General features: G+C 34.5%; 1 pseudogene; it reads left to right on the top strand.

Moving 5' to 3' along the window:
- The first annotated feature begins 1680 nt into the window (after positions 1-1680).
- On the top strand, positions 1681-5183 carry LOC146725343 (uncharacterized; annotated as a pseudogene).
- Positions 5184-14284: the final 9101 nt, after the last annotated feature.

Raw genomic sequence — 14284 nt, 5'->3', positions numbered from 1 at the left:
AGCCTATGTGCTTAGTACAGGCTATGAACCGTTAAATTCTGTAAGCTAAATATGATCTGTTTTTAAGATTTTAAATTTGTTACTGTCTGCTACATGCATTGCCAGAACCAGTGATGTAGAAAAGAGTTCACAAATATTTTACATTCAAAAAATATTCATAAATAGACCCAAACTTATTCTATCGCACTTTTGGCACAAAACTGACTTTACAAAAACACACAACGTAGATAGAGTATTTTCAGAAACGCATGCATGCTGTTGATTCCCAATTCACACCATAAACAAAGTCATTCACAGTTTGTTCTGAGGACTGATGTTGCATGTAATACCCAGTGTCAACATCAACAAATTCCAATTTTGACATATATTTTTACCTTTCCTGTATCATCAAAGATGGAAGGGAAAGGTATATTAAGGGAAAAAAGTCTGTCAGCTTTGTTGTTGTTGTCTTCGTCGTCATCATTGTTAATAATTGTTAATGTGCGCACAATAACTTACTAATTCTATTCCAAACTTTATCAAATTTGGTCACCTTATTCATCAATATAAAATTTTCCCTTAGTTCAAGTGACAGATATCCTGTGTAAAAATATGAGAAAAATTGAGAAAATCTGATAAATATTCTACTTGACTGCTCACTGGTGCATGGAGCTAACTCCATGACTGATGCTAGACATTTAAAGGTCACTGATCCCAGCTAAGATTTTCTTGGATGTTTTATGAATCTAATCTAATCTAAATGCAGCACTTTTTTTCTGAGATGAGGCATTTGTTTTTATACTAAAATACTTTTAATAAAGCTGGAAATTATGTCCCTTAAAATAATTAAACAAATTAGACACCAATGTTCCTGTAAGATATTTACATCAATCAAGGACTTTCAATAGATTTGCTTTTCCCAAAACAACATTAATTATGACCATGCATATTGATATTGAAACGATGGTAAATGGAATAATATTATACAACAAGGGCAGGGTCATAAGAGTTCAACTATGTTTAAATACTGTAACTTGCTGAGTAGTTATATTAAACGTTTTTTGACTATGTAAGACCATGGATGTACATCCATTGTAAGACCTAGAACAAAGGCAAGTATACAGATTTCAACACTGCTACTGAGAACTAGACTGAAAAGAAACTGGTCACTTGCGAATAAACCCTTGCCAATCATTGTTATGTAACAGTGACAGTAACTACACTGCCTTTATAAAAATAAACAAGTCTTTCTTTATAAGTCTCAATTCATTAGCAGGCAGTCAAGTTAGCGCCCTGATTTTGAACATTGCGTTATGCAAAGTCATTCAAGCTATGCTAGTATTCAGCAATACTAGTATAAATGTGTATATGTGCATATGTATTGTATTATTGTAAAACTATTACACAAATGGAAAATTGTTAGTCTTCATAATTATTTGCTAGTTTAAAAGATATAACATGTGTATTGTACAGGCCGACCCTGTATTGTTACGTTGCATTGTTTGAACAAATAAAAGTAAATAAAACACAGGTTTATTCTTAAGTCCATTTTGTCAATAGGAAACAGCTGGAGACCCAGAATCCTGCTGCAGTGAAATATGGGAATCTGATGAAGATGTGAGAGAAGCAGAGTTATTGAATGAGGAATCAGCTACTAATGAAGATTCATCCATACCGAAACCAATGTTTCAGATACTTGTAGATGCAATGATGTTTTTTCTTTTATTATGGCAGAAGTGTTACAACGTTTCTGATAGAGGAATCACAATTCTCTTGAAATTTATGAAACAGTTCCTTCTAATGTGTTCAGACCACTTGGAGTTGCCATTGCTAATAGAGTTAGCAAGTTACATTCCTCTGTCACTTTACAAGGTTAGACAATTGCTGGGTCTTAACAGAGATGATTTTGACAAGTATGTGGTGTGTCCAAAGTGTGCAGAATTGTATAGATTTCAAGATTGCTACCGAACTGATAGAAATGGGCTGAAAATACCTCTGAAATGTTCTTTCATTAGATTTCCAAAGCACCCACAGAGAAAACATCGCCAGCCTTGTAATTCTCCACTTTTGAAGAAAGTAAAAGGAAATATGAAAGAATATTTGTATCCTATAAAACTATACTGTTACAAAAGCCTCAAACAAACATTGCAGTCATTTCTTAGAAGACCTAATTTTCTAAATCGATGTAACCAGTGGAGAAATAGAAACATTCCTGAAGGAGTTATGAGTGACATTTATGATGGAAAAGTTTGGAAAGATTTTGTAGAAGCTGGTTTCTTTAGTAGTGATTATGATCTGAGCTTGACACTCAATGTTGATTGGTTTCAACCATATGAGCACAGCCCATACTCAGCAGGGGCCATTTATATGGTTATCAATAACCTTCCCAGAGAGGAACGTTTTAATGCAGAAAATGTGATTCTTGTTGGTGTCCTACCAGGACCGGATGAACCAAAGAAAAATTTAAATTCCTATCTTAAGCCACTTGTAGCAGAGTTGCAGGAGTTGGTTGAAGGAGTAAAGTTAGAAGATGGTTCAATGTCTGGTAACACATACAGAGCAATTGTTATGTGCCTGTCAAGTGATATTCCTGCCTGTCGGAAATGTGGAGGTTTCGTTGGACATGGAGCTTTGAGAGGTGAGAAAAAATATTTTTTATTATCCACACTCATAAATAAACTCACAACTATGGATGAATGTGTTACAAACTGATTTTTGTTTGTGATTTAAATTTGTACTGCGTAACTATATGTTGAGAAATTATGCAAGAGACCTAAATTGTTTGACACTGTGTCACATTATACATGTACCAGTAATAATTAATACACAAAATGTCACATGTTTATACCCTAAAAACTTTAAAAATGTGTTCCTCTAAAACTTCAACATGTACTGTACATAGAGGCCAAGTCAAGTTTTTGTTTTTGAACCCTAACTTGAACACTGTTGCCCATAGAAAAATTTAACCAAATATTGCTACTATTGATCAAAAATGCTTGTCATTATTCTTTCGTGAGTACTTGAAGCAATCATTTTGATATGTTGAAACGCTTCTTAATATGAGAAAAAAATAAAATAATTTTGACTGGTTACATGGTTTGGATCATCTTGAATCTCCTGCATAAGGAGCCAAAAATTCAAGCTTGTGTTTGAAATTAATATTTTGACCAATTGATCTAAAATAATGCATCATGGAGGTAAAAAAAGAAGAAGCAGTGGTGGAAAATAAGCCTATGAACTTCAATTGTTAAGCTCCTAATTCCTTTGTACTTCTGGTGTTTGAACTCGAAGCCGTTTCTTTAAGCAAGTGTACCGGCCGTAATGTTCAGATTACACAGAAAAAATTTTCTGATGAAATATTAAATCAATTGCGCAGATCATAAATAAGGCCTGTACTTATGTGCGGTGACTTTTGTTGAAAACAAGAAGTCACCATTCACAAACTAGACACTTGGACATTTAATTGTTTGTAGTTGAAGATTGACTATATTTTATACTTTCTGACGAGTCAGCTTTTGAAACACTTCATTTATATGATCCACAGAATTCCGCAAAAATGTTTAACTTTTTGTAGAATCGGCTTTTGAAAACCATTGTCAAATCTGGCGTGCGACAGCGAGCGGTTGTCGAAAATCACGAATATTGGTGCGATGGTATGGTTTTCGCTGCCAACCATGTACACTATGACTCGTCCACTGTGCAGTTGAAATTTCTGAAATTTGTTGAAATACTCTGAATTGCATAATCGCTATTGAGGGATTAAACAGATAGCAGAAAAACAGATACCAGTTTACCAGTTTAACAATTGCCAACCATCATAGTACACAAAGGAAACAGTAGGCATCATTGCTCCTCCTTTTTTAGCTCCATGGTTGAATGCAGTATCCTTTGTCGAAGTTTCTTATGAGAAAAATAAAATAATTGAGATCGATTGCTTTGCTTTGCTGCTATTGCGATTTTATGAAAAATGGGTTTACATAAAGTGCCTAATATTTAGCAAAATCACAAAATCATGTTTTTAAGGGGTTGGGCGCTTGTTGCACATCAATATACTATCTGTTGGAATTGATTTGGCAAAAAAACGGCATGATTTTTTTTTAAGATAGTTAGCAATTCACAATTTTTGAAAGGTAAACAGAATATGGAATGAACCAGGGTTCTCTCCAGGGCATTATAGAGTAGGGGTTTTCATTCGTTTACTTTTGGATAAACAATAGAACCAATTTAGCATAACAATGAATACAATATAAGTCATTAACAATCTAAATTTTGCATCATAGAATCACTAGAATTGCATTTGTGAAATACAAATTTTTGAATGGCTTTCATGTTTGATATCGAAGGCTTGTTCTGCATTTTTAACAGTACTTTAAAAATGCAGAACATGCATTCCACAAATATAAAATGTAAAATCGTCTTGGCCATAGATGAATCAGTGTTGGCTACAAGTAACATTGTGAATCATATTTCCCTGTGATGTTGTATACAGAATTGTTATTTTGACTAACAAATTAGAATATCACATATATATTTATTTGCTGTATCTAGTACATAGATTTCAATGGCCGCTGCAGTTTGTGAATTTCCTGTTGCTCAAACTGTGTTCCAATGCTAAATTAAATTTAAATGCACAGTAATAAATCACATTTTCTGAAAACAAGTTCATATTTATAACTGCTTCTCATTTTTCTAAATTTTTGAAATGTTCATTATTCATCTTCTAGGTTGCAGTAAATGCTTGAAAACCTTCCCGCGGGAAACATTTGGAGCCAAGGCTGATTATTCAGGCTATTCCCCTGACAATTACCCACCTAGATGTGATGAAGATCATAAGTCATTTGCTGTTAAAGTGGAGAATGCAGCAACACTGGCTGAACAGAACAAACATGAAAGAGAGTATGGAGCGCGTTGGACTGAACTGAACAATTTGCCGTATTACCATCCAGTAAGATTTCATGTAATAGACCCGATGCACAACCTTCTTCTTGGCACAGCTAAACATGTAACTCAGATATGGAAAGATAAAGGTGTTATTGATGGCAACATGTTCAGTATGATACAGTCTAAAGTGGATGGTATGAAAGTTCCTGGAAATGTAGGAAGAATTCCAAGAAAAATTGCGTCAGGTTTTTCTGGTTTCACTGCTGACCAGTGGAAAAACTGGGTGCTTATTTTCTCTCAATATGCTCTTAAAGACATTATAAGCAATGACCAATATAATTGCTGGGGCCTGTTTGTCAATGCATGCAGAATCATGTGTTCAAAAGTTATATCCACTGAACAGGTATTAAAGGCACATGATTATTTGCATAAATTCTGCATGTTTTTTAGACAACTCCATGGAAGTGAAGCATGCACTATAAATATGCATTTACATCTCCATTTAAAAGATTGTCTGTTGGATTATGGGCCTGTTTATGCATTTTGGTGCTTTTCATTCGAAAGATATAATGGTATTTTGGGCAACTACCCTACCAATAACCAGGGAATAACTGTTCAACTTATGAGGAAATTTACTTTAGGACAGCAGATTGAAGATAAACCGTGGCCAGAATGTATCCCTGATCTGCGAACACTACTAGGTTACGGTCAGCAGTCACGAGGGACATGCGAGGCTACTTCAACTTTTCAACATGTTGTTCAAAGATGCACTGAGACGCAATCTGCAGAATTGACATTAAGTGATTTTAGAGAGCAACACCAAATTACTGTGTTGCCACCAGAGCAATGTCACTATTTTGACAGTGATGACACTTCTGCTCTAACAGAAATGTATGCTTTACTGTACAATCCAAGTAACATTTTGAATGTGATTTGCATTGCAGAACGCTACAAGCGTGTTTCTTATGCTGGAAATCTGTATAGCATTGAACGTTCCCGTAATAATCGTTCTGCCTGTGTGATGGCCAAGTGGGTTGGTAACGAGAGTAGTGATGGCATGTGTTCAATTGATTTATGTAGTGACACTAGGCCTTGTATTATTCAAGAAATATTTAGAAGTGAGGTCACTCTTTCTGTGGGAGAGAAAATAGAGAAGGTGCCCCATATATTAGCCAGAGTTGTATGGCTAAAAAGGCATCCCATGAAAAACCATTATGGGAATCATACTCAGGTGTGGGGAACTGATATTGAAACGGTACATGGAGCCGCATTCATACCTGTGCAAAGGATTCAGTGCTTATGTGTATGTACGCAAGTTAAAGTGTCATTTCCTTATTGTCAGTTGGGTGAACGTGTATCTGTAGTTGTACCACTTGAAAATTGTAATAGTGACCAGCTTCGATAAGTAACTTATTTTATAAAGTATAAGATTATGGGATAACCGGAATATTCATGTAAATGGTCGTGCAGGCCTTGCTTTAAAGTTGTATTCCCACTTTCTAACATAAAACATAATTCTGAAAACAATCTTAAAATATAAATTACATGAAAATGATAGTTTTTGGTAACTTCCTATGTTGGTGCTTATTTACAAATCTGGCTTCCTATTTTTTTATCCTTATTCTACAGTTAATTTTACATTACTCCCTCCACAATAACAAAATTCGATGGTGTATGTGTTGATCAAAGGGATGAGTCCACATAAATTTGCTAAGTGAAACTGCACCTTAGAATTGGAGAAAAAAAAATTGTCTTGTGTGTGAAACAACCAAATTGTTTATATTGCTTATTACACTGTTCTTGCAAAATTGTTTTTGTGTTTCTGAGATTTAGGTAACGGCAAGGTTGTTATAGTTGTGCTATGTTTGTAATAAATACAACGAGGCTAAAAATAAAATGCCTTCAGTTTCAAAACCACATCAATAGAATGGGAAATGTTTGTTTACTTTTTCGGGATGATTTGTCATTCCGAACGAATGAAGTAATTCAAGTAAAATTATTTTTAGAAAATTCGCTGTTTTTCTTCAAACCTTTCCACAGAGCTCTTACATAACCAAGGCTCTGTTATCAACAGTTTATTTGGTGTTTACATTATAGATTTACATATCTGAATCAAGGATTACAATTTCAATTAAGTTAAAAGTTGTAATCTGATAAGATAAACACCACATTTACTACCATAAGGATCACTGATAATGTAATAGAAAAAAGATTTGTTTAAATTCCCTTTGATCCAACCTTTTTTCATGTATTCAAATGCATAATTTTATACATATTAAACATATATCTTGTAGTATTAAATAATTAGAACCTCGTCACTGAATCATTTTCAATTTTCCTCTAATATGAGAAGCAATAAATTTGTTTACCCAAGTGTCAAGCCTATCTAGTAGAAATGTCGCAGCTGTATGCTGGTGACAAACTATGAAATTAGCTTACTAATTTTGGTTGTACATTTGATTGTTTTTATCACAATACTATGTGAATCAAATTAATTTTTCTGTACAAGTTCGTTTACTGTAATTCCAACTCTAATTTTAAAATTCACTGTTGTGCAGGATTTGTCTAATTAAGCAAAAATAAGTAGTTTTTTTCTTCTCGTCACTGCATTTTAGCAATTTTGAGTACCATTCAAGTTTGCCATGTGTAAAATGTGAAACATTGAACATGCATCATGTTCTATTTGATAATCTTAATACAAAACATATAGGTAGACTGAAAACTGTTATAATTTGCCAATTTGTTAACAAGTGCATGTTACTATATTTCCTCTATTGATAGGGTATGCACTTATGTAAATGAAAGGTGTACAAAAAATACCTTTTGATATTTCACATAATATTCTATTATGAAGTTTAGCTGTAATTTTCATTGAAAAGCACAAGTTGGTTTGATGTGCCTTTTTTTCATTCATGCTGTGTATGCTAAGGTAATGTATTTTCTCAGGTTAGTTTTATTACAACAAATTGAAATGAAACTGAAAATAAAACATTTACACTACATCTATTTGCCTCATTTTTTAAGATGTACACGGGTAAATATTTGTTGAATATTCAGAGATTATTCGCTGCTAATACCAGAGATGATTTGTGGTATTGAGAGAATTGGGTCAGAGGGTATTAATAATTTTTTATTTTGAGTTGCACAACATCACTTGCATTTTCCCCAGCTGAACAAAGACGCATTTTATTGAATAATATATCATTATTGTGCATCTGTCACCATAACGCCATAAGTTACACCGTTCAGTAATTTTGCTGTATTTTCATCCTACCATACCAGGAAATACCAATTCCAAATATGGAATGATTACACGCGTAAGTGTCCTCTAATAATACAAACAAACATGGCTGCCACCAGAGTTTGACCCGATTCCACAGAAAGAAGTTCCACTGATTCTTTTCTAAATATTTTAGATTTCAGCTTTCCCATGGTGTATCATTGGAAGGAAAAGATGTATAATAATAAGGTTATTACGAAAATACCTCAAAGTATGCACTCATACAGTACACAGGTATTTTCGTAATAACCTCATATTACCAGTGTCCCCCAGTATTAGCTACAAATTACCTCTGTATGTTATGAACTGCATCAGCACGAAATTAGTCATGAGAAAAACGTGAAAACTGTGAGTGGCGGGAGCACAGTATATGCATCTCAGACATACCTGGCCAGATTTCAGTAAAACTTCACACACATTTATTTATGATCCAATTCATGATGACAAAATAGCAATGAATTCTATATTAAAAACTCATCGAAATCAAGCATTTCTGCCGTTTCTGAACCTTGGTTGGGCATGGACTTATTTCATTCAAACTCAGTATGTCCATTGAAAAATAATGGGTCCTCAATGAACATAATATTTTTCCCAGATTTGATTCAAAAGAGCTGACTGATGGCAATTTTGTATATTGGAGTTATATTGCTAACATGGCGGGACTGATCATATTCAAACTTCACACATACACCATGTAACATATTTGTACATGCATCTGATTCAAGTTGGCTAGAAATCAATTATGAATGTCATGAGCAGAATCACAGAAAAAAATCGTGCAAGTGAACTATAAATATTTATAATGATTGTAAATAGTTATTTAGTACTGACGTTCACAGTCACTAAAAACTGCTTATTTTGTTAAACTTGTCAAGTGATAGTTGGTAGTTCAATTAGTATCATCAGCAATTTTACAATTACAGAGAAAGAGAAGGAAATATGCATCAACACTTCGGTGTATATAGTGGTAATTATTGCATTTTAGTCGGCAGTAAAACTGTTGAGAGTTCCAAACACGGGTTTCACAATTACACTAAAAACATTGAAAAGTCCTGAATTTTATTTTCATTAAAAAACTCCTGATTTTGCCTGTTAAGCGAACGAGCACAGAGAATCGTGTATTTGAATGACAGCTGAATACCCTGAAATCACCTGCTTCAGTAGCCAGGGTACAAGTATATTTACTGACACACACATCGGCATATATACAGTGAATTTTGCAATGAAGAGTGGTATACTCGACTTTGGTGGGGAATATTGCTACAATATTATTTTCCCATAGTTTTTTAAGCAATGGAAAACAACTATAAAACGATTAAGATCCGATAAACAAAATTAAACTTAAACAGCTCGTTCTTGACGCATCTGAAGTACAATGTAATGGTCAGTGATGTTCGCTCGAGGGAGCTAGAGTAGACAGCAGAATATTACAATGGTTTCGCTGCCTTTATTTGAGGTAAAGTTACTTTTATCTGTATGATGTAACACAATGTTCAGCCTTTTACTTCGCCAGCTATAAATAAAATATAATTAAATTCCTTTTTCCTTGGTATTTATATTCTGGGCAATAACTTTGAAACCACAATCAATGGATTATGGTGCATTATACTCTATTTAACCATGACTTGCATAAATTAAAACAGATTATCGTCCAATCACAATAATGTATTCATGGCACCATGTATTTATCATGTTGCCGGTTTTTCAGATTATGGAAAAATCTGTGCAAAACAGAAATGAACAAAAAGTCATCTCTGATATAATGGCTAAATCACAGTACAACTTTGACACCGGGCAAGAGATTGCTTGCCAATCTGACGTTTGTAGATCACTGCCCAGCTTTGACACTACACTATAGAGTAAGGCCAGACTTTTATTATCCCTTGTTTTGCGAACCTACTGAATGAACAGGAGCCGAAAATGAAATAAAAATAAAATTTTATTTCAGCGTAATTTCTCGCGCCCGCCAACTTGTAAGCGCAAAAACGGTCCTACTACTTAACGCGCGGACACGCGAGGGAGTGTCCGGGCACGCGCGGAAGCAAACAGGGGGAATACCTAACGCGCGGGGTAGCGGCAGCAATCCTTGTACTGTGTAATATCAGAGGCACATTACTTGGGGTTTGCAACTACGGTGACATGATACCAAGATCCCGTTACAATCTCGCGCTCGCATAAGCGTTCCAACTCAGAAAAATGCGAATGCGCATGCCCGAGGTAACTAGGATACTGGGATGTCCAGGTGGATCAAAATAGCTGCTCACGATATGACGGATTACGATAACTATATTTTCTGTATATTTTCGATGTATTACATTTTTTCACCATGAATGTGGTAATACGTGTTTTATTGTTTTATTACAAACCGCCTATGTCATGTCAGAAGGTAGCAGCATCAGTCTCGCTAACTACGAGATGAGACTTGAATGGGATCTTGACATGATGTCACCATACAGTACTATGTGCGTTGCAAACCCAAAGTAATGTACCTCTGGTAATATTCGTTTATGCTCAAAATTTGAAACAGAGTTTATTTATTTATTTATTAACACACAACATCCCCGGAGGGGATGAAAAGGGTTGCAAATCAAATATTAGTAAAAGAAAAATAACTACATAAAAAGTAAGGGAACAAAAAAGCATTAAAAAAAAGAAAGATAAATTTGTATACAAGGAATGTGTTATTGGCTTAGTTTATGTAGGTGCTGCTGTCTTGTATTAAAACAGTTTTTTAAATATTGCGCTAAAGGAATGGACATTTTCTCGTTACTTAGTATGATATGAATTTATTTTCATTACTAAATTTGTCAAAATTTGATATACATTTATTAGCTACAATGTAAAGTTTTGATCTTATTTTGTTGTAATGGCGAATTCGAGCAGCTATCCACACTTTTTATAATAGCCCGGGCATTCCAGCGAGTCGAGTCCGCCATGTTGTTTACTAATTTTGGTTAGCGTTTAACAATAGAACAATACCATTCGATCCATGGGGGTGACAGTCCTGCGAATGTGCCGACATTGTCGAAAGACAATGACAGGACAAGTTTGTGGAAGTGTGGCGAGACTCCCGTAGTACTGTTTAGTAAGATTTATTAAAAAATGACCATGTAAGACGTCTGTTACGCAGAAATTATTCACTTCATGTTGTTTTCTCACAATGCTACGTACACGTGCAATGAAATCGGTATCCTAAGAATATCGTAACGTCCCTGTGTTTCCTGTTGCAGTGCAAGTTTGTATACGGCAAATATCGTGAACGGTACAGAGTTCGGTAAATCTCGTGTCCGTACACGGTAAAGAGGGGATATTTTCGTAGGCTGTGGTCCAATGTTTTTATACTTTGTAATGTAATTCAAACAAATAAAAAACGTATATTCGTAGCCATGGACAAGATTTAAAATGTAATCAACCGTTTTATTCATCCATGATTTGTACAAAGATCGTATATTTTGTAAGTGTCTAAAGCATTTTCCACATTAAGCTTCCAATATAGATATTTACAAAATATCAAATATATCTTTAAGTGTAAAAATCGATTTTTTTACTGTAAATGGTAACCTCCTGTAAAAACTTAAGATGCTTTTTTTATTTACTGCATCCTGTACCAGTCACCCACCCCCTGTCCCCACTCTTACAGCATGCGGTAAATTTCTTATTGTACACGCAGTTTACGGTAAACCTGGTTTATACCTCTTGTCGAAAGCACAGAGTTTGGTCAATCCACAGTACTGTGGTCAATCTCGTGCACAATATAGCGTACGGTATATTACGTTTCGTCCACATATTTCGAAGTGTTGACGCCGTGACACATGTGATTGACACTCTATTGTACAACTACAACAAAGGGGGGAACGTACATTGTCCCTAATTCAGTTCAACCACGGTCACTATTTTTTAGTAATCGTCGTTCAACCCAAGCAAGGCACGTTTTTTTTTTCAAATAAACATGACATACCAAATATGATAAACTTGTGTAATTCAGAAAAAATGTTGTCATTTGTTCCGGCTTGGAGCCTGATGGTAAGGGAAAACATTTACATAACCAGGGCGAGTTGCATCTAGAGACAAAGCATTTGTTGTTTCTGTTTGGAGCTGTAACAGGTAACAAAAGGTCTTGAATAAATCATGAGGAAGGCGCGACATTTCACTTTTTAACGTTATCCGATATTATCGTCTAAAAATGTCTAAAAATGTCTAAAAATGTCTAAAAAAGTCTAAAAATGTCTAAGTTAGACAGGTCTGTCCGGACAACTATTGGGATAGTTCGTTTTTCTTCAATATTATCGATAATATCGTCTAAAAATGTCTAAGTTAGACAGGTCTGTCTGGACAACTATTGGGACAGTTCTTTTATCTCCGATATTATCGATAATATCGTCTAAAAAAGTCTAAAAATGTCTAAGTTAGACAGGTCTGTCCGGACAACTATTGAGACAGTTCGTTTTTCTTCAATATTATCGATAATATCGTCTAAAAATGTCTAAGTTAGACAGGTCTGTCTGGACAACTATTGGGATAGTTCGTTTTTCTCCGATATTATCGATAATATCGTCTAAAAATGTCTAAAAAACGTCTAAAAATGTCTAAGTTAGACAGGTCTGTCTGGACAACTATGGGTACAGTTCGTTTTTCTCCGATATTATCGATAATATCGTCTAACAATGTCTAAAAAAGTCTAAAAATGTCTAAGTTAGACAGGTCTGTCTGGACAACTATTGGGACAGTTCTTTTATCTCCGATATTATCGATAATATCGTCTAAAAAAGTCTAAAAATGTCTAAGTTAGACAGGTCTGTCCGGACAACTATTGGGATAGTTCGTTTTTCTTCAATATTATCGATAATATCGTCTAAAAAATGTCTAAGTTAGACAGGTCTGTCTGGACAACTATTGGGACAGTTCTTTTATCTCCGAAATTATCGATAATATCGTCTAAAAAAGTCTAAAAATGTCTAAGTTAGACAGGTCTGTCCGGACAACTATTGAGACAGTTCGTTTTTCTTCAATATTATCGATAATATCGTCTAAAAATGTCTAAGTTAGACAGGTCTGTCTGGACAACTATTGGGATAGTTCGTTTTTCTCCGATATTATCGATAATATCGTCTAAAAATGTCTAAAAAAACGTCTAAAAATGTCTAAGTTAGACAGGTCTGTCTGGACAACTATGGGTACAGTTCGTTTTTCTCCGATATTATCGATAATATCGTCTAACAATGTCTAAAAAAGTCTAAAAATGTCTAAGTTAGACAGGTCTGTCTGGACAACTATTGGGACAGTTCTTTTATCTCCGATATTATCGATAATATCGTCTAAAAAAGTCTAAAAATGTCTAAGTTAGACAGGTCTGTCCGGACAACTATTGGGATAGTTCGTTTTTCTTCAATATTATCGATAATATCGTCTAAAAATGTCTAAGTTAGACAGGTCTGTCTGGACAACTATTGGGACAGTTCTTTTATCTCCGATATTATCGATAATATCGTCTAAAAAAGTCTAAAAATGTCTAAGTTAGACAGGTCTGTCCGGACAACTATTGAGACAGTTCGTTTTTCTTCAATATTATCGATAATATCGTCTAAAAATGTCTAAGTTAGACAGGTCTGTCTGGACAACTATGGGTACAGTTCGTTTTTCTCCGATATTATCGATAATATCGTCTAAAAATGTCTAAAAATGTCTAAGTTAGACAGGTCTGTCTTTGCAATTATTGGGACAGTTCGTTTTTCTCCGATATTATCGATAATATCGTCTAACAATGTCTAAAAATGTGTTTATAGTGGCATAAACTACTAAAAAAAGTAATTTACCCGGACAGCGATTTGTCGAGAAATAAATGTTTTATTATAATCATCCAGGATTTTTTTTAGTCTGAAAATTATATTCCCCGTATTAGTATAGCCGAAACGTTCGTCAACTGATTATAATTAAAACAAAATGCGTCCAAGCATTACGTTGAACGTTGAAAACATTCGAAGGGAATGACTTAATTTTACCTTTCCCACGTTCAGTTAATTTGAATATAAATTACAGAATTAACTAATTATAAACCTCAACAAATACTTTATCTTTCTAAGTATAAACAAGTAATCCTTGACAACTGACAGCGTAACGAAATATATTTACTCAAGAACGATCGGA

The sequence above is a fragment of the Saccoglossus kowalevskii genome, unplaced genomic scaffold (genome assembly GCF_978046115.1).
Source record: "Saccoglossus kowalevskii unplaced genomic scaffold, keSacKowa6.1 SCAFFOLD_298, whole genome shotgun sequence".
Classification (NCBI taxonomy): domain Eukaryota; kingdom Metazoa; phylum Hemichordata; class Enteropneusta; family Harrimaniidae; genus Saccoglossus; species Saccoglossus kowalevskii.
This window is presented reverse-complemented; position numbering and strand designations above follow the sequence as displayed.